Source organism: Dermacentor albipictus, chromosome 3 (genome assembly GCF_038994185.2).
Source record: "Dermacentor albipictus isolate Rhodes 1998 colony chromosome 3, USDA_Dalb.pri_finalv2, whole genome shotgun sequence".
Classification (NCBI taxonomy): Eukaryota; Metazoa; Arthropoda; class Arachnida; order Ixodida; family Ixodidae; genus Dermacentor; species Dermacentor albipictus.
Window position 1 is genome coordinate 177828990 of NC_091823.1, and position 25149 is coordinate 177854138.

A 25149-nucleotide genomic window follows, 5' to 3' on the forward strand; every position below is an offset into this window, starting at 1 on the left:
ACGAGCCAGAGAGTAATACGATGGTGTCACCAGCCTAGGCCTGTATATGCACGCCCTCTGGTAGCGGGAGACTCAGTAAGAAATGAATTATCAAATTCTATAGCAGAGGGCTAAGAGGTGATTCCTGTGGACTGCCGATAGAAGGGCGCACCGAGATGACCCTAGTCTTACACGGAGGACGACCGTCTGATCGGTAAGAAATGACTGGAGGAGGCGATATAAGTTCGTCGGGCAACGGTGCTTGCGCAGAAAAAACAACACGGCATCGTGCCAGACACTTTCAAAGGCGCCCGTAAAATCCAGTGAAATTAACACTGCGGGCGTCTTGGCGGCCTTAAGTGCACTGAACCGGTGCTTTATGGCTTATAGGGCCAGCGGCGCACTCCGGGCATGGGTAAAGCCAAATTGCTTTTCGTGGATGAGGTGACGAGAGTGAAGAAAATAACAGAGGCGAGAATTCCAGGCGTCGATGGCGCCGAGTGGTAGGCAGTTGATGCAGCAAGACTGTCATACCAGGCGTCAATAAGTACATAGTGGGGGGCTTTGTCGCTGGGAATGAATCGTGCCCGTCAAATATTGCGAGAAGCTTGTATAGAATAATCTACTCTCAAAATTTTGAACTTCAGCGAACCTTCAATGATTTGATTTGATGGCTACTTTAGTGTGTTTATCATGTAGGGAAGGCTACCGTAGATTTGTTCGCAAGACCCGATGACTCTGTGCGAGCAGGGCGCTTTCCAGCGCCGTGTGGTTGTGTGTGCGCTCGTGTGTTCCCAGCAAGAAATTCACAACGGAGCTAATGCTGGCACCTCAAGCTGAAGCTGCAGTGCATCATCATCCATCACTTCTGGAGGGAACCACGAAGTTGTGACTGCCACCGATGCTTCTGGCAACTGACAAATGGTCATTTTCAAGATGGGTCATCGGGCGTCGGAGGTGTCTGATGCGCCTCAGCTCGTCAACGGCATTCTTGTTGAGCGTATCCATGAAGCAACGAATTTGCCAGCACCTGTCAGCGCCCGTCAACGAAGACGGGGCCTGGCGCTCAGTACTGAAGGGCAAATGAAGAAGCTCCTTTGATGGTGACAGCAACCGCCACATTCTCTGAGAGCGGCAACGACCGTCAATGCTAGGTTCCTCAAATTGCTACAAGCTGATCATCACGAAGAGCCTCCTAATTGACGCAGGAGCCAAAGTCGACGACAAGGGCTGGGACAGCGTTCACCCCAGCCTCATCATTGCATCATATGCGGGGGCGATTGCTTATTCCTCCTCTCCTTCCTATCTCACATTTTTAAGTTTCTGTTTCCTCCTTTCTCAATAGTAGGCAGACGTTGTGTCCCTTCCGGTGCCAGTTGCAAGCCTTGCCCTCGCTTTCCCTTTCCTGTCAAGTGTATATAAGTTTTCAAGGCGAATCCTTATAATAACAATAATGTAATATTAATAATAATCTTCAATATTGCTACGGCGTGAAGAAATATAAAACGTCTCCACAGCTTCCTACCCTGGAATTTGAGCCCGTGCCAGTGATGTAGTGTGTATTTTGGAGTGGAGCCCAGTAAGCACTTAGGTGCCGGGCAAGTTATATATTCCAATTGTATTGTCGGCATTATGGGTGCTATATCGTAAAACTATTCCAAACTTTTCTATTTCAATTCTGCAATCAGCCCATAGCGATTAGTCAAAAACATTTTGGACCACCCCCAGAGTGTAGTGGGGCGCCGACTAGTGCGGACGTCCAAACATCGGCTCCCGATATCATCAATGATTTCACGAGGTTATTCAACCTAAATCGAAGTGAATTGCATACCAACGAAAGCAGCAAGTTACACGGATTCCGTGGATACCGGATTTATTTCGGTGGGTGGACTCTTTCTCAACATTTTCTGCATTCGAATTCTCAACCTCGGTGTTCAAAGGCGGGTAGGCCTAGGCCTAACACCGCAAGTCAGTCATTGCCGCCATGGAAATCGTCACCGGTGAGACGATATCGCCGGAAGACGCGAATGACCCGGGCTGCATTGCGGCATATAACCGCAAATCGCGCAGGGGAAAGGCCACTCAACCACAAGGAGCAAGTTCGAGTACTCGTGGCAGACGAAGGGACGGCGATCGCACCGCCGGACCGAACAGCGCATACCAGCGCCTTGTCGCTACCCCGAGACTCCCTCAGCTACCGAGGGACACGTTCCGTATAATCGTGAGACCCCGAGACGGTCTCAACGTGGCCAAATCTACACCAGTGCAGGTTGAGCAAGCCCTGGCAATGGCCGCAGCCCTGGCACCTCAAGACCTCACGGAAGACTCCATCTGCCCCAACGTAACTCAGAATATCTTCATCATCTGCACCCCCAGCGAACGTATTGCGAGAGCATACGCCACGGTGCAACAAATTCGCATGAAAGATACTGCGTATCGGGTCGCAGTATACCCTGCGCCACCCGATGATACCTGCAAAGGCGTAGTCAGAGGCATTGACCTCGAGCTCAATGACTCCCAACTCCGATAACTAATCGTCACGAAACGCAACCCCAACGCCTTGGAGGTGAAGAGAATCAAGAACACCACAGCCGTGACAATCCTTTTCCAAGGAATGCAAGTACCAAATTACATCTACTGCGGAGGAAGCATTGTTCGGTGCACACTCTTTCGCAGACACACGGAAGTTTGCTACAACTGTGGCAACATCGGTCACCGCGCGGATGTCTGCCCTAACCCCAGTACCACGTGGTGCCGGAAGTGTGGCCTCAAAACTCCAGCGGAAGATCACCAGTGTTCCCCTCACTGCACCCTGTGCGGCGGACCACACCCCACTGCCGATAAGGACTGCAAGCGCAAGTTTCAAGTACCTTACATCGTGCGACACAGACGCCGCCGCAAACGCAACCGACGCGGCCGTAGCCACTCCCAAGGACCGAGCGGCGCCAGTCACAGTGACTCGAGCGCCACCTCGGGTATTCCCGTAGCGACCACAAGGAGTCGCTCGGTCACGCCGACACCCGAGCGCCGTAGCGCCCTCCGCAGCAGCCGCTCCCGCTCCAAGGGACGACGCAACAGCCGGTCCTGCTCTAGGGGGCGCTCTACATCCGGCCACACCGAACTGACGTGGGCCGACCGAGTACGAGGGAGACATCACCAGCAGCAGCAACGGGACGCTTCATCTACCAGACAGGCAATGCTGTCTTCATTGCCCGAGCATGAGAGCGAGATAGTCACAGCCCTACGACAGGAACTAGCGGGTCTCCGGGCCACCATACAAGTGCTTACAGCGCAGCTTAATGACGCAAAAGAGCAGATTCAAAATCTGAAAGCTCCCAAACAAGCACCACCCCAGGAGACAAACGTAAAAGTTAGCACAGCCAAACGCAAACCCCCTCCGCTCCCAGACACGGAAGAAGAGAGTAATGCACCGCAAGACACCCTAGGCAAAATTCTGTGCCTCACTCGAGAGAACCTAGAAAATATTCGTACCCTTACGAATCGTGTAGAGGTGGTCGAAAATAAAGTCGCCATAAAAATTAAAAACAAAGCTAGTCCGCCACAACAGATGGACACGACGACGCACCCCTCGTCACCAATAAATCCCCCGCAAAACCATCATGGCTAACACGACATGGGACACCTTAGAAATTTGGCAGTGGAATTGCGCTAGCTACGCGAAACGCAAATCCTCGCTGCAACAGTTGTGGGGATGCGCGACCCTCGCGCCTCCCCTGATGTTTTTCCCGCATAGCGCGTCTCCTGTGATCCCGCGTGGCCTGCGTGACGTCCGCGCGGCCGATGTGGTTGAAGCGCAGTCCGAGAGATGGCGCTAGTGTTGCGCTGCTGCGGGGTTACTTGGGTGCGAGAGCGGAAGGCGCGAGCTCTCTTGGGGTTCGAGACAGGAAGCGGGACGGAGCAGCAACCCGCTTCCCCGGCGGGTCGCCGAACAGCGCGGACATTCCGCGCGCGCGGCGACCGATGCATCTGCGAGACCGCCTCGCGTGGCCGCCTTCGAACGCGCCGCGATTCGCGTGACCATACACGCGAACGACCAGGCGTTGGGATCCAGCATGGGGCGAACATATTCGCTCGCGAGTACGCGGTGAGTCGGACTTCTAGATTTGTCGCGCGCCCATCGGCATGTTTTGTGGATAGCAACTCGGCTAGCAGGCATCGATGTATGAAAGGTGCAATAAATGCCCTTGTGATTGTTTGCACCACTGTGTTGTCGTTCCTTTGTCCCAAGAGTACGATGTGAGAATCCCACATCAGACCCCACACATTACCTCAAAATTCAACCCAAAAAGCCGCACGTAATACTATTACAAGAAACCCTATGCGAAACCCTCACGCTCTCAGGGTACAGCCCCGTCTCCCAAAGAGGAGGAGACGCCAGGAGAGGCATCGCCACGCTCGTTAATAGAAAATTCGCGCATATCGTTCATAACGTCCTACCGAAAAACAGTCGCATCGAGGCGATCCTAATCGAGCTCGTACCTAACCGACACTTAAAACAAAGCGATTTTGTACTAAACGTCTACAGCTCCCCCGCACACTACAAAAAATCTTTCCACGCGGTCCTTACTAAAGCCACATCATTGGCACGAAACTCACCGCTCGTTATCGCAGGGGACTTCAACGCCCCCCACCCGTCGTGGGGTTACCCCACAATCAAGCCTAGCGGCAACAACCTCTCGCGCGCGATCGACGACCTGTCCCTCACCCTGGTGGTGGATCAGAGTTTCCCCACCAGATTGGGTACGTCGACCCAACGCGATACTACGCCGGACCTCACGTTACTCCGAAATGTAGCTAACTACACATGAACGAATACGCAAGAGAACCTGGGCAGCGATCACTTCGTCATACGCACAGAAATACCAAACACGGCGGCCTCACCCCGGTCTTTCACCCTCACAGACAGGGATAGCTTCCGCCAGTTACGGAAGGAAGACACGAACACGTACGATTCCTTCGCAGAGCTCCTCTCTGCGATAAAGGGTGACGTAACTAAAGCCACGAAAACCATACAAACGGAATTGGAGGTCCCAAGGGTTGACCATCACCTCGCACACTTACCCGAGGCCAAGGCCTCGATACTTGCGCGATGGAGAAAGCAACGTCTCAACAGACGCCTGCGCAAACGCATCGCGATACTCAACCGAGACATCGAACAATACTGTACGGAGCTCACAAGACTCCAATGGCACGAATGTTCGGCGGTCGACGGCCGCATGCGAACCGGAGGTAAGTGGAACCTCCTTAAACGCATGTTAGACGACAGCCAAACAAAGGATAATCAAAGCCACGCGCTAGACCGACTTTTACAATCACGTAAAGAGAAAGGGCGAGAAGAAGAGTCTTTCCTGGCAGAAATCGCGAAACGTTACCTTCCGCTAGGCGACGCTCACCCCAACGATTACCCGAGCATAAAGTGCGAAACCACTCCCGAATTAGACGCTGCCTTCACGGAAGCAGAAGTCCGAGAGGCGCTACACAACCTAAACAGCAGGCGGCCTCAGGACCCGATGGGGTAGCCAACCGAATGTTACGTAACTTAGGTGACCAGGCCATTACACTACTCATTAAAGACATCAACCATGTGTGGGAAACAGGAGAGGTACCAACGCAATGGCGCACGGCCACGGTAGTCCTTATCCCAAAACCCGGTAAACCACTTAACCTCGACAATTTACGCCCTATCTCTCTTACTTCTTGCGTGGGTAAAGTAGCCGAGCACGTCATTCAAAACCGAGTGTCACACTACATTGAGGAACACGAACTCCTCCCACACAACTTGGTAGATTTTCGACCCCACCTTTCCACGCAACATGTCATGTGGCTACTAAAAAAACAGGTCTTTGACGTTAAAACAAGAGACGTTCGAGGCATCCTCGCCCTCGATCTCACGAAAGCATTCGACACCGTCTCGCACCGCTTCATATTGGAGTCTGTGGCAAGCCTCGGCCTCGGCCAGAGATTTCAGGAGTACGTGCGCTCCTTCCTAAAAGACAGAGAAGCCCGACTGCGAGTCTCACAACTTAAGTCGGACTGCTACACGCTGGGTTCCGTCGGAACACCGCAAGGCTCAGTCATCTCCATTACTATTTAACATAGTGATGAAGGGACTCGCAGACAAACTACGAGACATCCCGAACGTAAATTGCGCTCTATATGCAGATGACATCACCATCTGGAGTCCGGGAGGCTCCCTGGCACACATGGAGCAGGCATTACAATCTGCCCTAGATGCCACGGAGGAGTACCTACTAGACACAGGAATGCAACTATCCTCCAAGAAATCGGAACTCTTACTATATCGCAAGTCTTGCCAAGGAGTCCGATACCTAACTCCTCTAGACGAACTTCCAATCGCACTACATAGAGGAGACGGACAACAGATTCAGCGAGTCGACCACATACGCATTCTTGGGCTCCTAATCGAAGCCACCGGATGCCACGGACACACGATGAAACACTTAACCGCGAAAACCGAAAACATGATCAGACTCATCCACAGAGTCTCAGGGCGCAGGAAGGGTCTCTGCGAAGATAACCTTCTCCGCGTATACCACGCGTTCCTTATGAGCCATATTAATTACGTCGCCTCTGCCCACAATTGTACGAAAACAGAAAAGACGAAACTAAACACACTCATGCGCAAGAGCATCAAATTGGTCTTGGGCCTTCTACAAAGAGTCAAGTACAGCAAAGGTTGATCAGCTAGGCATGAACAACAACATCGACGAAGTGATCGAGGCTCAGGCTATGGCGCAAATACTCCGCCTATCCTCGTCCAAAGCCGGTAGACTAATTCTAAGCGAAGCTAATGTTGCCCCATCTCCCTATCTCGAGCACGCTGTTACCCTACCGAGTGAAATTAAAGACAACTACAGAGTCTCACCGTTTCCCAGAAACGTCCACCCACTATACAACGTGGGTAGGCGCCGGGCCCACGTCCGCGCGATTCTCGACCGCACTGACGCGGATCGTGAAGCCACCACATTTGTGGACGCGGCCCAGTACGGCAATACATCAACTTTCGCGATAGCAGTTGTGGACGGCAATGGCACGTTACGGTCATCGGCATTGGTTAAATCGACCACCAGCGCTAAAGCCGTAAAGATAGCCGTAGCCATCTCCATGGCAGACCCCACATATACCCATGTCCTCACGGATTCGCGTGCTGCCATTCGGGCTTACGAAAGCGGCAACGTATCGAAAGAGGTAGTGCACATACCACTAGCAAGCTCAAAAGAGTGCAAACGATGCCTCTCCTGGTTTCCCGCTCACATGGGGAAAGACGTCCACCCGCAGAAACCCAACCTCAATGAAACGGTCCACGACCGTGCGCGAGAACTTGCCCACCGCGACGGTCCCACGGCCTCCGAGGGGCTGGACATTCGGTTTTATGACCCGCTACTCACTTACCAAGAAATCACCTCACACTATCTAAAAGGCAGAATGAAATACCCGCTCCCGCACGCCAAACTCGAGCGCGCGCAGGCGGCCACGTTTCGAATGCTGCAAACGGACTCGTATCCGTCACGCGGCCTATTAAGCCACTACAATTCAGAAATCCCGGCAAATTGCCCAGACTGCCCAGAACCCTATTGCTCACTCTCGCACATGCTTTGGCAATGTACTGCGTTACCAGAGGGCCCTCTCTCCAGCGAGCCCGAATGGGAAGAAGCCCTCAAAAGCCCGGACCTCAAACTCCAACTCAAGGCCATCCAGAGGGCCCAAGAACTGGCGGAGCGTCATCACGTTCCCGTCCCGACTTGGGCGTCGCCTACGGTTTCGGCCCAAGGAGCTCCCCGCGTGCGGTCTCCAACGGCTTAGACCCCTCAGGACCTCTATAAAGTTCTTGACTGACTGACTGACCACCCCCACTTCACCTGTCTGTCACGCGACGTCACGAAAACCGTGATAGCTCCCATCTGATATGACGTGTACGAACTGATTATGCATAGTTTGACCGGACAAAACAAATATATTTATTTCTGATTTGAAGCCTTTTCGCCATTAGCCCTCGGCTATTGGTCAAAAGCTTTCGGGCTGCACCCACTTCACCTGCCTCTCACGCAAGGTCACAAAACCGCAAAATCTTATCGCGTTAAAGTGACGTTTCGGCGTTAAAAATGCATTATAATCCGAAGAAAACTGAATTTTTTTCTTCTGAATTGCCCCAGGCTGCCGCGTTCCGAAAGTAATAAAAGATGGCTGCCGCCGATCACTCCGGCACTGGCTACTCGCCCCTGCCGGTGAGCATGGGTTTATTTTCGGGTAATAAAACATTTTACCTGGCCGTATAACGTTTTCGAGAACCTGCGACACGCTTACGACCTCGTTCTGCCAACTCTTCTTTGCTGAGGATCCGTTTTAGCGTCATTCGTAAGCTTCCGTTGCATGCCGCCGTGATTGTCGATGAGCCACCGTACGCTAAGTAAGAGAAAGCAGACCAATCGCAGACGCCGGAACCACCCTCTTCATCCGGTTACCGATATTCAGTGGAGCGGCTCAGCCCCATTGAATCCCACTCCACTTGAGCATGCTCCTCGCTTTTTGAGTACCAATTAGACAAGGCAAGCAGCTCAGTGCAGGCAATGTTATTCGTTTTTCAAGCAAACAAAAGTTACCTCATATGAACGAGGGGAGCACTTGATTGGTTTGTTCAGACAACCCTGCGGGTGACCACCCGATGCTTGCGGCAGCGGTTACGCAAATTTGACGTCAGGAGATTGGAATAAAATCATATTGGAATAGTTTTACGTTATACGGCTCATAGTAGCGAAACTTGGGCTAGTTGGTGGCAGTTCATACGTGACATGTGGCAGCGCTAACACTCAACAATTGGAAGAAATAAGGTTCGCTACATAGGCGCTCGTGTTGAATCTTTCATGAATCATGAATGAATCTTTCATCCTAGTCTGAGTTAGCGCTGCTGTATGACAAGTACGGTGTGCTACAGCAACTATTAAGAATGTTGTGAGCACCAAATGGTCGTTGCCAATTACAGAACAACGAGCAATACACTCAAACACAATTAACGTCATACAAAAAAACACCTTTTATCACACTAAAATATCGACATGAGAAGTTACACATCTAATCAAAAATGTATACCAGTACATCTGACATTCCTTTTGATCGTAAATATCTTTCAGGTGCGCAATTATGCGACTGAGATCTACGCTTGAGAGAACTGTTCTTCTGGCACGCGTGTTTTCCGTAGGCTAGGTAGGCATGTCAGTAAAAACATAATAACTGGTACGTCCTTAACGGCAAAACATTATATTGGCTACTAAGATTATTTACATCAGGCACTTTCCGGATACTTCTACGGAAAATAGCACAGAATAAAATGAGCTTGCAATTAATACAGCCCAGTTCTGAAGCTTTAGGCCCGTAACAAAGGGGACACTCAATTGAAAAAAGTCAAACTTTTTTTTTCCAGAAGCCACGTTTATGAGGCAAGGTTTCCATTTGTAATTTTTAAAGAAGAAGGTTTTCGTGCATGAGAAGCGGTCATTTTTCGAACTCTGGCAAGTACGTGATATCCTGATAATATCATGCGCATTTCTGTATTCACGGCTTGGAAGGTTTTCAAGCAGAGCGACCTACCAATTGAGATTGAAATTGGCTTTATCAAGTCATGTCATAAAAAATATGAAGCGAAATGATTGCTGAGAACTCTGTAGAGCCTTATGAGCTTGAATACAAAGTTCATTGAACGTGTGCGGACGGCATCGCAAATTTTAATTTCCACTTACAGAAGTTCGACTGAGAAGGCTGCAAAGGCGCTCGTGTTCTGTCACATAATAAACTTGCCTTGCTCTCTGAGACGCCAGCTAATCAGGCTTTGCTCGATGAACACTGCCACACGCATAATCAAGACCTGTTACCGACATCTACTCCACTCGGGTATTGCTAATCAGTGCGAGTGATATTGTGCCCCAATTTGAAGATTGCTAGTTGATGCTCTTCACCGCTAATTCTCCTACCCATGATACAAAGCTTATGCAGTACTTTCTGTGTATCATAAATCAATGTGGACAAATGCAACTTTTGGAATTCGAATCGAATGCGCATAATAGGTACCGAATATCGAATCGATTATCAAATTGTCCACCGCAGAAGCATATATATTTACAGAAGAAACAATTATTTCGGCATAATTAGGCACTATGCCTTGACTCAACAGGTCAAAAAAGACAGCTATCGGAGACACAGGATAAGTTTTCAAGACAAAACCGCTACATTCTATAAAACCTGCTTGAATAGTTAATTTCGGTTCAATGGCACAAAGGCAACCAAGGCCATACTGCGCTGCTTGAATAGGTTCCCAACAGAGAATCAACTTAGAGCCTTGTTGTAAACAAGATTTCCCCGACAAACAGAGAAATTGGTCGTATTTTGTGATTCTAAGGCAGCTCATCACAGTATCGAGTCCGCATTACATCCCAGAACTTACGAGCAGATGACATCTGACATGAGGAAAGTGCACCACCATGCTCTGGAAAGAGGGCACAGCATTATATTTCAATGGATTCCTGCTCACTGCGGCATCGTTGGCAACAACCTGGCTGACAAGGCTGCCCGGTCTGCCCACGAAAATACCCAGACGCGTCCAACACCGTTGGCGATGTCGTACGCTGCCAAGGAACTTCGCCTACTTGCACGCAGAAAGTCACAAGATTTCTGGAGTTCAAGTGCGTTCAATTGTCGATTACGCTAACTGGACCCCATGCTACGGCTACAACTGCCACCTAGCTTTTCCCGCGGCGAAACAACCTTGCTGTGCTGCTTGTGGCTGGCCGTGGCGTTCACGAACTACGCCTATTGTTTGAGAATGGCCGAGTGCCCGATGTGCGACTCCTTTGGGTGCGAGGAAACCATCGAGCAGCTATTGTGTATCTGCCCTCGCTACGATGTACAACGCCTCTCTCTGCGGGCAACTTTACACCGACTGGACTCGAGACCGTTCAGTGAGTCAAAGATACTCGGACCGCGGCCACACCCGTCACTGGCACGAAAAGCGATTCGTGCACTAGTGTAATACTTGAAGTACACCGGCTTAAGAGACCATTTATAGTGTCGCTGTGTATAGTGTTCCTCCCACAACCACTCAGTGCTTACTCTCTCCCCTTTTTTGCTCTCTCTTTTCCCCTTTGCCCCACCGCCAGTCTAGGGTAGCAAACCGGGTGCTCTTCTGGTTGACCTCCCTGCCTTTCCTGTCCTTGCTTTCTTTGTCTCTCTCCCATATAAAATGATTGCTGTATGGCTAGGTTTCCAAAAAACACTAAATAGATGCCTGCCGAAAAAATGTCAGTGGAGGAAAAAAAAAAAGCTGCCGAAGAACTTGGGTTCTGTACACAACTAAAAAAGGGCCTTCGAAAGGAAAACATCAAGGGTTATACAGCAAGTCATAATACTGCTGCATGACAGCGCCTACAAAGGCACCAACCTCTGATTTAATTACATATCAATAAAAAGGCTCGTGCAAGACTACACTGCCAAAACACTAAATTTATGCTTCTTTTATTTAGAATGACTAAATAAATAAAAAATATATAAAAAACAAATAAATGACAGACTACAAGCTAAAGTCACGGGAACAAAGGAGGTTAACCGAGCGGCCCGATCTCTATTATTCATATCATGAGAAGGCAATAAAGAAAGGCACCAAGGAAAGCATAGAGGAAATTACTTGTGCTTACTAATTGAATTAAAGAAATGATAAATTATTGGCAATGAAAATGAATGATAGAGCAAGTTGCCGCAGGTGGGGAACGATCCCACGTCTTCGCATTACGTGTGCGGTGCTGTTATCTGAGAGCATCGCACGCGTAATGCGAAGACGTAGCAAGCAAAAAATGCAATGACTCGTAGGTTCATGGCTGCTCACCTTGCGTGAAGTAGCTGCGATGACCACTGTTGTCGTTGTTGGTGATTTCAATGTGAATGTGCCGATACCGAAAAGGGAGTGGTTTATGCGTTGCGTGTTGCAGACATACCCCTTGCCATGCCACACCGATTCGACCTAACCTATCACGCGGCGTACGTGCATCAATTTGATATTATCAAAGAATGTGATTGAAGTTGCGAGTGAAATAATGACCGCGAATCAAGACAATAAATGAGTGTGTGTATATTCGTTACGGTCACCACTCATCAAGACAATAAATGAATTCGTCTCTTTGTTCAAAATAATGTGCCACCTCCGTGTTGTGTGCTGAACAGCTTCGCTTGCCAACGACTTTCGCAGAGTGGAATGGCTCACGCTTTTTTATTTCAAGAATACTCAACCTCCCCTAATCATAACTCCTTTATAACAGAGGAGGACTGTTCAGTTATAAGTAACTCTTAAGATGGCGGTCTGTTTGTGTGCAATTATTCTATACCATGTTGGTAAAAACAGCGTCGGCGGCACAATAGAGGCTTACATGACTTCTGATGAGAAGTTTTAAACATGGCAACTGTCCTCAATGGAGGATTCCCCGAGAATAAGAAGGTTGGTGGAAAATAACGTCGAAAGTAGCAACTGCGTTGATGGCAACAGCGATGTCACAGTGACTGCGCCAAGTAGTTTACACGGTAGCACACAGTACTTTATTCACTGCAAATGTACAAGAAAAAAAAATTTGTCAAATCTTGTAGGTAACACCGAGTCAATTTTTGCTCGTGGCATCATTGGTTGTAAAAGTCCTAGCCTCGGAGTCTATCAATCACAGGCGGGATATTCAAAAGCAGTTATACAGGATAAAAAGCAAGTACTTAAAACAGCAACAGCCTGCTCAACTATGGTCCTAATAATAATTTACAGAAAAACTGAATTTAAAGACAGGGCAAGGTCACATCAAATTTGAAGGTAATCTCAAATGCCATGCTGCAGCCACGTCGGACAAGTAGGCGCTTGACCCATTGTCCTACGGAACCATAACATATTTTAAACAAGTTCTAAACAATTCTTACATTGACCACAACACTACCACGTTATGTTATTAAAACCGAATATAACAAAAATAAACTTGATCCATGAGAAGTGTCTAAATCAAATATATAAAATAATAAAATATTTATTTGCCTCTAAAGAAGAAAAGACTAAGCATAAGTGTGTTGCGAAATAACTGCAAATGAAAGGATTTTAAAGCTGGGAATCTTCGCTGAATAAATCTCGTCTGCTTACGCTCGGGGAGTATGAGAGGGCAGAAGTCTGTACAAGTACGTAGTTAGAATTCCACAAGATTTCGTATTGTACCGTACAGACGGAAGCTGGCCAATGAAAAAGATGGAATAGTCAAAACTTCCCTATCTAATTCATACTACTGTTTATGTATTAAAATATTCAAACAAACTTTGAAGTATTAAAATGTGTATCTTTTTTCAATTCTTTAAGTTAATGCAGCGCTACAGAAACGCATGCTTACCCCTAGCACATCGCCCTATAGCCACTGAGTTCTGTTCCAGTTTCGTGAAGTGGATGAACAGAGTTATTTGAGGAAAAGCAGGCAAGCCAGAAAAGCCAGGTGTAGAAGCGACAACAACAATAATAACGTAATCTCTGTGAAGGAATGCTGCTGCCGCAGTAAATGAGTTCACAGCCGAAGGAATCTCTGTCACCTGCTCCGTTTTTATTAACCAGCAGTCTGCATCGCATTGACAGTGTGTGTAAGCGGCTCACGAAAAGCTTCCACAAATGGTGACCATTCTCAATGGATGCGCAGGATTGCGTAAATTTTAGGAATTTTGAGTCCATGGCACATTGTTCTTGAACTACTGTATGGGCTGTTCCCTTTTCTGATATTCTATGCAATGAAGGTGCAAGTTGCAATCAGCGAGTGCAAGACAGGTGCATTTTATTTATTTATTTATTTTGAATACCTAAAAGGCCCAGAAAAGCATTACATAGGGGGGGGGGGCGGATACAATTCACACATGATATGTCAACACAACAAAAATGACTGAAGATAACATTCAAGTACATATTTCGGTAAAATATACTGTTTGTAAAACTAATAACGAAAAGAAATTAGGGGGAGAATACAGGGTACAATTCACATTTGCAATACATGGCATGGTTTAACAAGGCACACGCGTCAGGTGGGTGTTGGAGAAAAACACATTGAAAATATATATATATATATATATAATAATAATAATACTTTATTGATGACTTCAGAAACATACAGTGCAAGAATCGGGCCTGCCAAAGCCACAGTGGGCTTGAACGGCAGTGCCTGGCAGACAGCGACAGAGCCATCAGTAACTCGTTATTAAACAACAGTGAAAAAAAAACACACACTCACATGACAGGCTTCCAATCACGCATTCATGTGTCTAAGAGCCTTTCTAAGACCATATTTTGTTTTGACATCTTGTATGCTTTGAGGAAGTAGATTAAACATTGCTGGGACATAATAGTTACGAAGTCTTCGACCATATCTCGTCTTACAGCGGGGTGTAATGTAAGGATTCTTTGGTCTCAGGGAACGGACAGGCACATAAGGAATTTTATACTGACTTAACCAAAAATGTTTTAAGATAACAGTTTCAAGCAGCAAAGAATTGAAATCAGGTAAAGACAAAGTTTTGAACACATCAGATTTGGGGGAGACATCATAAGCAACATGCTTCAGAATGCCACGAAGGACGGAGTTGACCCGGCTTACCAAATGTTGAGCGCCATGACCATATGTAGATATCCCATACCGGATTACACTGTAGCATAAGGCATGTACTACAAGCTTTCGGACAGACAATGGCATGTAAAATTTTATGTTATACAAAACACAAGACACTGCGCGAAGTTTTTGACAAATATATGCGAAATGAGAGTTCCAGGATAAATCACTGTCAAAAAAGACCCCAAGGTATTTAATTGAACAAGCGTATTGCACAGGGGCACACGAACAGGGATTGCAATGTGATGTGTGCAAATATAACGGGGAGGATAGGGTAACTTGCTTGACAGGGTTGTGGAAACAGATTAGTTGAGTTTTGGACGCATTTATATGGACTACATTATTCTGAAACCAGTCCATCACTCTTGTTGTTGCCACTTGTAAAGAAGAGATGGCGTCAGTGTAACTTCGAGCGTGTGAAACAAGGACAGTGTCATCAGCATACTGATATAATTTGACGTTCACAACATTAGATAAATCATTAAAATATAAGTTAAATAACAACGGACATAAAATTGAACCCTCGGGGACGCCAGCTTTAATTTCAGTCAGGCTGCTACGAAATTTTCCAATAGACACAAGTTGTTGCCTATGAGATAAGAAGTTTTTCAGAAGCCGCAAAAACGCACCCCGAAAGCCTAGCAAAGAAAGTTTGGTTAGCAGTATACTATGGCAGACGCTGTCAAACGCTTTGCGGACGTCTAGAAACAGTGCACAAGCAATCTGATTGTGTTCAAACACAGAGTTTAGTGTATCGGAAAAATCTTCAAGCAGCAACTGCGTACCCCGATTCGGCACAAAACCATACTGGCTAGGAGATAACACACACACACATATATATATATATATATATATATATATATATATATATATATATATATATATATATATATATATATATATATATATATATATACCTTTGTGGCCAAGTACGTCGCTTCTTGCGTTCAGTGCCAACGGCGGAAACGACCGACTTCGCCTCCTGCTGGGCTTTTACAGCCCATCCCATGTCCCGAGACACCGTTTGCCATCGTTGGGATAGACCTAGTCGGCCCTCTGCCCATAACGCCAGCGGGTCATCGATGGGTCGTGACAGCTGTTGACCAGCTCACACGTTACGCAGAGACCGCTCCTCTACGCTCTAGTTCAGCCTCCGACGTCGCCACCTTCTTTCTAGATGCCATTGTGCTGCGCCATGGTGCCCCTCGTGTACTGTTAAGCGACCGCGGCAAGACTTTCATGTCAGCAATGCTCGCCGAAGTACTCGGAGCTTGTGGCACAGTTCATAAGACGACATCCGCATATCACCCACAAACAAATGGCTTAACCGAGCGATTTCATCGCACACTGATAGACATGATATCGATGTATATCGGGCCAAACCACGATAATTGGGACAAACTTTTACCTTTCGTGACTTTTGCTCACAACACCGCTATCCAACGAACTACGGGATACTCACCTTTCTACCTAGTTTTCGGCCGTTCACCGACATTCACCATCGACGCCGCTTTCTTCAATGCTCCAACTAACACCTCAGACAGTACGCCCGAACAGTTCGTTTCGAGACTTGAGGAATGCCGTCAACGTGCTCGTTTCAACACAGAAGTCAGCCAGCAAGATCGCAAGCAACGTTACGACATCTCTCGTCGCGACGTCTCCTTTCGTCCCGGAGAAGAAGTGCTTCTTTGGACGCCCATTCGTGCACCCGGTTTGTGCGAGAAGTTTGAATCCCGCTTTCTTGGACCCTATATTATTAACGAACAAACATCCCCCGTGAACTATCGCGTTACTCCCGTAGACGTTTCTTCCGACCATCGTTGTCGTGGTTCGGAGATCGTTCACGTTTCGCGCCTAAAACGATTCGTTCGGCGTTCCCCTCCTGGCTAAGTCGCGGCCTGGCTGGCCGCTTGCGCGTGCGGGGCAATTAGTGTGAGCATTATTCATACGCTTCATATTCTCACCTGTACATACTCATCATCACCGTTTTGGGGCCTGGTGGTGGGGCTCTGTCTCGAGAGAATAAAGAAGAGACGGGCTGCCTAAACCTCGTCTCACAATATATATAAAACAGCCTACGCAAGAAGTGGTAGCTGAACATTTTATACATTTAAAGATATGCGCAGAGCAGATTGGAAGGCCCACGGGTATGTTATTGTTACAACTTGGGTTAGGGCGTCTCATTCATTCACTGATAACACCAAAGGGAAATTTAGGGATTTCTAGGTCCTAGGAAATATGGGAGACACTGCGTACAGGCGCCCAAATCTTTAACTGGCTTGCGCGAGCGGGGACTTTTCCGGGCGTCAGCGCCGTATGACGGGGCGAGGCTGGAAACAGCCTAGCAGACGATTGGCCCAGCTGAGCGGGCTTTGTCCGCATGCGCTTAGCTTCAGACTGTTTCCAGCCTCGCCCCGTCACACGGCGCTGACAGACCGAAAAGACGCCGCTCGCGCACGCCAGTTAAAGATTTGGGCGCCTGTACATGGTCGATACGGTTCGACAGATAATGGGCCTGCAACATGGCACCAGATGAAAAAAGGTGAACCGCAATAGTAAAGGGAATCAAAAAAAGACAGACGGAACTATTTCCATCGTGTGCCAAGATCCGGAATAAAGGCACGTTTATAGTCCGACGTTATCGGCGCGTGGGCGAGCGTCGTTTACGGCAGTCGCGCTACGTCGGTTGCGCTGCGCCAGCCGAGATGCCATCCCCTCTATACTTCAACGCGCGCGCCGTCGGCTGCTATCTTCGGAGCATGCGCAGCACTTTCGCCAAGTCGCGTACCGTCCGCAAAAGCCGTCTGCGGAGTTGTGCTGGTGCCTTTTTCTTCGCGCGCAATGCATTGTGGGTAGACGCAGTCGACGGCGCCGGTGCGCGAATGGAGCAGGAGCCGAATTTGCGCCGGGCCCGTCGGGGCGCGCTGGCAGCCGCCGGTTACGTCGGCGCTGCAGTGCATCGGACTATACACCAGAACACCGTGAATTCAAAGGGCACCGCCATATTGATGAGCGCCGGTCGCGCCATCTATCCCAAGCGCCGCGAAGTAGCAGGCCTGGGCTGCCACGCCGGGAGATGCGACCCGGCGCGAAAGCGAAACTTGGGCTTTTTAGCTGGGCGGAAGGCGTGTTTCACGTTTTTTCTAACCTGTCATTTTCGCTGTCTGGATTCAATCAAACTTCAAGACTTCGTGCAAGTCCACAATGGACACACTGAGTGCTGTGCAGACTGCAGAAGCGAATACATCGGGTAGGTACGCTATTACGTTTGTACAAACCGCGCGCTATATGCTAGAACACCTGTGAGCTTTTTGGCACGTAACCTGTGAAGGAATTTACAGCACTGTGTTGGTGCCATATATTATTAAAGCACGCAGAACACTGTCATCTGCACTTTCAGTTTGGTCTTGTTTGTAATGGTCTCTACTGGGTTGGCCGCGCTTGGCAGCCAACTGGCGAGGTCGTTTGACTGCCTGGTTAGCAGACGCCTGCCCTTCACCACCTGCACACTGAAAACAAAATAGATGTTATAGTAAGAAGGGCTGTAGTTCTTTCCCATGCCATCACTTTTGCGAAGATATAAAGTCCTCTCAAAATGAAATAGAAAATACACCAGGCCGATTGTATCGTGCAACCGCTTAAGAGTACAACATTCAGAACAAAAGCCTACAGCACTCGAACAAACAGCATATATGATGCTAAACCTGCACTCATTGGAAAATGAGGTACTACAGTAGTTATAATGTTCAACTACATGTGCAGTCAAAGCCCGTATAACAGGGCGAGCATGACAGATGCAGGTGTTGTACAGTTGCACAAACCATGACAGGGCACGTAAAATTACCATCCCTACTTAAAGCTGCATCATCAGGACCCCTTTGGTACAAGACAACCGCACCTGCATTCCAAGAAATTAGCCCCACCAACTGCGGCTACCTGGTACCAGACCTGTTTCGCTTGTGCGAGGCCATCGGATTGTTGGCGCTCCCTTAGAAAAGAAAACAGTAAAAAAAACTAGTGAGAACGATCAAAATTTTGTTACAAAATACAAGAATAATTAAGCACCTTATTTTCCTCGCCATATGAACGGAAATATTTTGCGCTTTGCCCCGCATAACAGCCCGCACGCAGTTTAGAGCTCAGGAGGCTCAAATGAATTCGTTACGAATGACACCTGCAACACCAGCTCGTAAAGGTAGGTGCGCTGCAAGAGCACCTTCGGCGACGAGTAGTCGTCGTTTACGTTTTTGTGGACGCATGCTACGTGACGAGCAGACTTCGGTTTACTTTCATTAGCAATAACGCTTCATTAGCAATAACGCATTAGCAAGGCCTACAACTTGTCGTTCACGCTTAATGGTCATTCCGTGCACCAGCTGCAAGTATCGCTAACCGCAAACTCAACTGTTCCGCTTAACCGTCGGGAGCTCTGCCTGAATGAAAACACGAAAAGGCTTGCCTTTTTGTTATAGCCAAGGCGAAGCACCGGCGCGAGATTCTGCTCTGTAGGCTTGCTGCCCAGAAAGTGCTCGGAGCAAACCTGCGTATTACGTTTGTAGGGCGCAAAGTTGAACGTGGTACCAAAATATACACAGATCGAATACTCACTCGTGCATTTTCACTGGGTTGGTAGTTCTTCCTATTCACTGCAGCTATCCACCGGTGGCGCAGCTTGGCATTCTTCGTTGCGGATGGAAATCGGCGCAGGCTGGAATTAACGCACCGGCACGATTCCCTACGTGTGTTGTGCTCTTCGCAAACAGCGCTAAGCAACCTGCTCCTTTTCCGCTGGTTGTTTTGGCATCCAAACACGACGCAATGATGCCAAGATGACTTCTTCTACTTTGGATCCGTGTGAACGGGCACATTTCCGCACTTTGGAGCCCTAGAGCTGGCGCTTGCCATGTCTACTGGTCGCCGGCGAACACACTTTGGCAGCCCAGTACAAAACAGCGCCGGTCGACCGGGCAACCCGGGTGCGAGAGTATGCGTTCGGTTAGTCTGGGTGCGAGACTAGCGTGTTCTGGTCTATAGAAGGAGTTGTTTTCGCCAACGTAACGTAGCATGCGCGAGCACGCGCGCGCGCGCGCGTTACGTCGGACTATATAGGCCAAGATACAGTCCGGCGTTCTCGGCGCGCCAGGCCGCGGCAGGCGAAGTCGGATACGCTGCGCTAGCGACGCCAGGGGTGCAAGAAATTTGCTTCCTCTAGAGTTCGGCGTGCGCGCGCAGCTCGAGGCCGGCGCCATCTGTGCGTCCGGGAGCGCAACTTCGCCGCGGCGAACAGCTGTTTACATGGCGCATGCGCGTCGTTCGGGTAGCGTGCGCGCTTCTCCTTCCGCGCGCTGTTTGTGCGCTAAAATGAAAACTTTTGCGGGATGGCGTTAACTTGTCCTGACAGCCAGAAAAAAAAAACATGAGGTTTTACGTGCGAAAACCACTTTCTTTCTGACCTGGGCTTCTTTAACGTGTACCTAAATCTAAGCACACGGGTGTTTTCGCATTTCGCCCCCATCGAAATGCGGCCGCCGTGCCTGACAGCCAGAACATCGCACTCATATTGCTAGTACTTCGGCTACGTCAAAAACGGAAGCGGACCATGTATGTACATGCGAAACCTATTCGACAAGCGCCCTCAACTCGGCGACTACCACCAGCTAGTACAGGAGCTGCGAAATGCAGCTTACCTGTGGCGAGACCACACTGTTTCGTATAGCTTCCCACGCGTTGTTCTTGCGCTCTGTGTCGCGGTGGTCCATGCGTTTCACATCGTATGCACATGGAAGGTTGCAAATCGCTTGAAGCAGGCGTCCTCACTCGCGCTATCATCCCACACGGATGTTGAAAAAACCACAGCCGCACTGTCAGTACGCGCACCGCAGGCCGCCATTCTGCCTTCTGCTCGCTGCCGCTGCAGCGCGCAGTGCATTCTGGTCTAGCGGCAGCCGCGTGAAATAGAACACGCTCTATGTCCGCGCCGGCGGCGTTGTGCTCGCCAAGCGCGCCTAAGCACGCCGGCTACGCCGGGACGCCGGACTGTAGAGTGCGCGCTTTTCACCGACGTCGCTTAACCAGGCCCCGTACACTCTCAAGTTCAACAAATGGCCACAGAGGGCGAAAAATCAATCGAGGCGCGTTTCAGCGTAAGCGCGCAAGTGGAGCTACTGTAATTTGGTCGAATACTTTAATTTGTGCTTTCTCTGCTAGGGGCGCTGAACATGCTGAATTTTTTACTTTACACAAACCATTGACATAAACAATCGAGGCGTCTAAGGACGTTTTGTTACCTCAGGCAAATAGACAGTTGATTTTTTTTAAAATTTGATTGTTGAAGCTGCTGTTTAGTCATAGCGTCAAGGTTTTTGTACTTGATTAACCACCGACAGCCGACAGCCTATTGGTATCGATGTGTTTCCTGGCCGTTGGCGTTCGAATACTGCGGCGGTAAAACCGGTAAAACATTTTCGAAAGCATGCTGGTTGCGTCTGCGAGTCATTACAATGACTTGCTGTAAAGAGGTCTACTCCTGGCAAAAAATAGTGCCTCATTTTGTTTAGGCGTTGATTATCATAATGAATGCGGCGGAGGTTGAGGGAGTACGCTTGAAGGTACGTTTTTATGCCGTTGATCTCCATAACACCGTAAGTGCGCAAACCGATGTCACAGAACACCCGGTGCATCATTATTGTGCGTTCTCCGTCATCGCTTGTTTGCTGTACGCCTACTAATTCTTCATTTCTTCAAGTTTTGTGCCCTCCTTTTGTTCTTGTTCTCTTGTGCTTCACTTACAGTATGTCGTTCCGTCAGCTGTAATGCGCAGTTGCAAAACCAATACGTTTGATAAGACGCAGTGGTTATCATAATTTCACTACACATGTATTAAGTTGGCACATATGGTTCAGGTACAGATGCCTGTATGCGGACTTGCACGACGTTGATGCGGAGATTAGGATAATTATGACACCCGTAAGGAAGAGGCAGCTGACGGCTGTAAGCTGTTGCGTTCTTTCGGCCAAACTACCCGGCCTGGTAGTGCTGTAAAGATGCTGTATAAAAGTGACACGCGGTGACAGGGAAATTATTATACTTATCAGCCGACCGTACGTTTTGTAGCTTAGGTCTTCTTTCTTCTGCGTTTGTGCTACCCTTATTAATGAGCCATTTCTTGATTATGTTCTTGACTATGTAACCGCGTTTGTGTGGATGCGTAGACGTGTGCTTTCTGTTTGTACTTGTAAAATGCAAATAAAATATTTTCAGGCTTACTCAATCCTTGGTGTCATGTGCGTTTATTCCAGTCGAGGCCATCGTGCCACCTGGAAAGCGCATTCTGTCAGTAGCCCTACACGAAATGGAACAGCTGGAGCGTGGCGGCACAACTCGGGGTAACGGCGGCGTAATAAACGAAAAACCGCTCGGGATGCCCTTAAAGGTCAGTTCAGAGTGTGCCTTAACTCGATATGACTCAGCGCTGCATGTTTTCTGCTGCGCCTCGATCGCGCTCCCGCCAGTTTGGTTGCTGTGTGGCAAACGTAGCGCCTACATATACACGTAGGCGCTACGTTTGCCACACAGCAACCGAACTGGCGGGAGCACGATCGAGGCGCAGCAGCCAGAAACCCAGTAAAGCCAGTAAAGCCACAGAACACCTGGTAAAGCGTGTGCAAAACCCCGTTTCCGTTTCCTGTTGTACAGCGCCACCGGTGGTCGCATACTTTAGTTCACGACGCCACCGCTACGCTTATTTCCGTAGCACTGTGGAAGGTACAGTTTCCCTTCTCTAAGTTTGTATAGGTGTTCTGTGGCTTAACCGCGCCGCGCGTGGCCGCGCGCGCGCGTTACACCGGACTATATCTTGCCCTTAAACGGCCCTTTAGGCGCGCTTGGCGAGCATAACGCCGCCGGTGCGGACATAGAGCGTGTTCTATTTCACGCGGCTGCCGCTAGACCAGAATGCACTGCGCGCTGCAGCGGCAGCGAGCAGAAGGCAGAATGGCGGCCTGCGGTGCGCGTACTGACAGTGCGGCTGTGGTTTTTTGAACATTCCTGTGGGATGACAGCGCGAGTGAGGACGCCTGCTTGAAGCGATTTGCAACCTTCCATGTGTATACGATGTGAAACGCATGGACCACCGCGACACAGAGCGCAATAACAACGCGTGGGAAGCTATACGAAAGCAGTGTGGTCTCGCCACAGGTAAGCTGCATTTCGCAGCTCTGTACTAGCTGGTGGTAGTCGCCGAGTTGAGGGCGCTTGTCGAATAGCTTTCGCATGTACATACATGGTCGGCTTCCGTTTTTGACGTAGCCGAAGTACTAGCAATATGATTGCGATGTTCTGGCTGTCAGGCACGGCGGCCGCATTTCGATGGGGGCGAAATGCGAAAAACACCCCTGTGCTTAGATTTAGGTACACGTTAAAGAAGCCCAGGTCAGAAAGAAAGTGGTGTTCGCACGTAAAACCTTATGTTTTTTTTTCTGGCTGTCAGGACAAGTTAACACCATCCCGCAAAAGTTTTCATTTTAGCGCACAAACAGCGCGCGGAACGAGAAGCGCGCGCGCTACCCGAACGACGCGCATGCGCCATGTAAACAGCTGTTCGCCGCGGCGAAGTTGCGCTCCCGGACGCACAGATGGCGCCAGCCTCGAGCTGCGCGCGCACGCCGAACTCTAGAGGAAGCAAATTTCTTGCACCCCTGGCGTCGCTAGCGCAGCGTATCCGACTTCGCCTGCCGCGGCCTGGCGCGCCGAGAACGCCGGACTATATACGTCGGCGCTGCAGTGCGTCGGACTATAGAAGGAGTGTTTTTCGCCAGCGTAACGTAGCATGCGCGAGCGCGCGCGCGTGTGCGCGTTACGTCGGACTATAAACGGCCCTATAGGGTCTGCTTTAACGCAGATACACTTTGGTATGGAGAGCAGGTGCGCAATATAAAGCGGGCAGCATTATTTTGAATTGATTCGATGCAATCAGAAAGGATAGCTCTGTGAGGGTTCCAAATAAGTGAGGTCTAATCGAGGGTTGCTGTGATAAGGGAAAGTATACACGAAGTCTTGTGCCTTATGTTTGTAAGGTACAGACGGCGCTTTAAAAAGCCAAGTTCTTTGAGTGCCTTATTAGTAATGTGCTCCACATGCATGGCCCAGCCTAAATGAGGTATCGAATATGATCGGAAAACATTTATTGAGCTCTAGAAAAGAGATATTCGCGGCTTCAGACGGCCTCTTCCTTTTTCTGATGGATTCTTCTGTGTGCAATCACAGGTTTGGTGCCCTCGTCCAAGGCTCCACTGAGAATGGCCAACCCGCGAGCTCGCTCTATTAGGCGCTTTTGGCCGTTCAAGCTTACGCTGGAAAGCATACTCTCCCACTGTTCCGCACTCGGGTTTTTAATTTTATAGATAGTTGGGGACTCATTATTTTGACAGGCCCATGATATGTGGTACAGATCTGGTTTCTCTCCGCACCATGGGCACTTAGCCTCATATCATGTAGGGAGAATTTTATTAAGAAGGTTTAGATTCGGGAAAGTACCCGTCTGCAGTTGTCGCCATGCAACAGCATCCTCTCTGCTTAGATCCTTATCCGGGGGTGGGTACTTCAGTCTGACCCCTTTATAATAATTTAGGATATCTGAGTAGCCCATGGGTACTGACTCGGGTTCCTCAAGGCTGGATGTGTCGGACGCCCGGTTGGTATGCCCTCGAGCTATCCTATCCGCCTCTTGGTTTCCTGATATGCCAGTGTGCCCTGGTACCCAGATTGTGGTATGCTGAACTTTGTTTCCCGGATCGCATGAGCAGAGTATGTGGCGTGCTCTGTGCCCAATTCTGCAGTTAGTATAAATACGGCATGCTGCTTGAGAGTATGTTGTTATTGTTAGGCACCTGTCAGATAGATAGCCTTCCAGTGCTGCGAGAGCCACAGCTGCCTCTTCGGCCTCGACTACCGTGCAGTCCTGTAGGGATGCGCTGGTGATCTGCTTGAGGTCCGAAATAACCACCGACGCCACTGCTCTGCTGTTGAGTCTTCCGTCTTTGACGAACGTTGCCGCGTCCGTATACCTTGCGTTGTCCTTGTTCGCCAAGGTTCTCTGCACGTAATCCGCTCTTGCTTCTCTACGCGCCTTGTACAGGTTTTGGTCCATACTCTTGGGTATCGGTGCGACTCGCAGTGTACTGCGATACTTGTCCGGAATGGCCTCGGTACGTTCGATCTCTTGGATCATGTTGCCGCCGCCATATCTTCGCAGGAGAATACCGCCCAGGTATTTAAAAGAAGAGTTTCGTTCAAGTATGCAATTGCGCAGAGTGTATACGTTGGAGGGAAAGTTTACCTTGGAAGAGTTTTAGCTGCATTAATTTCCATGTTCCGTATGCCACAACACACAGCTAATGTGGTCAAATCTTTTTGTAATATGGCAACGTCATCAGGGGTGGCTATCTGTCTATAAATTACACAATCATCGGCAAACAGTCGTATT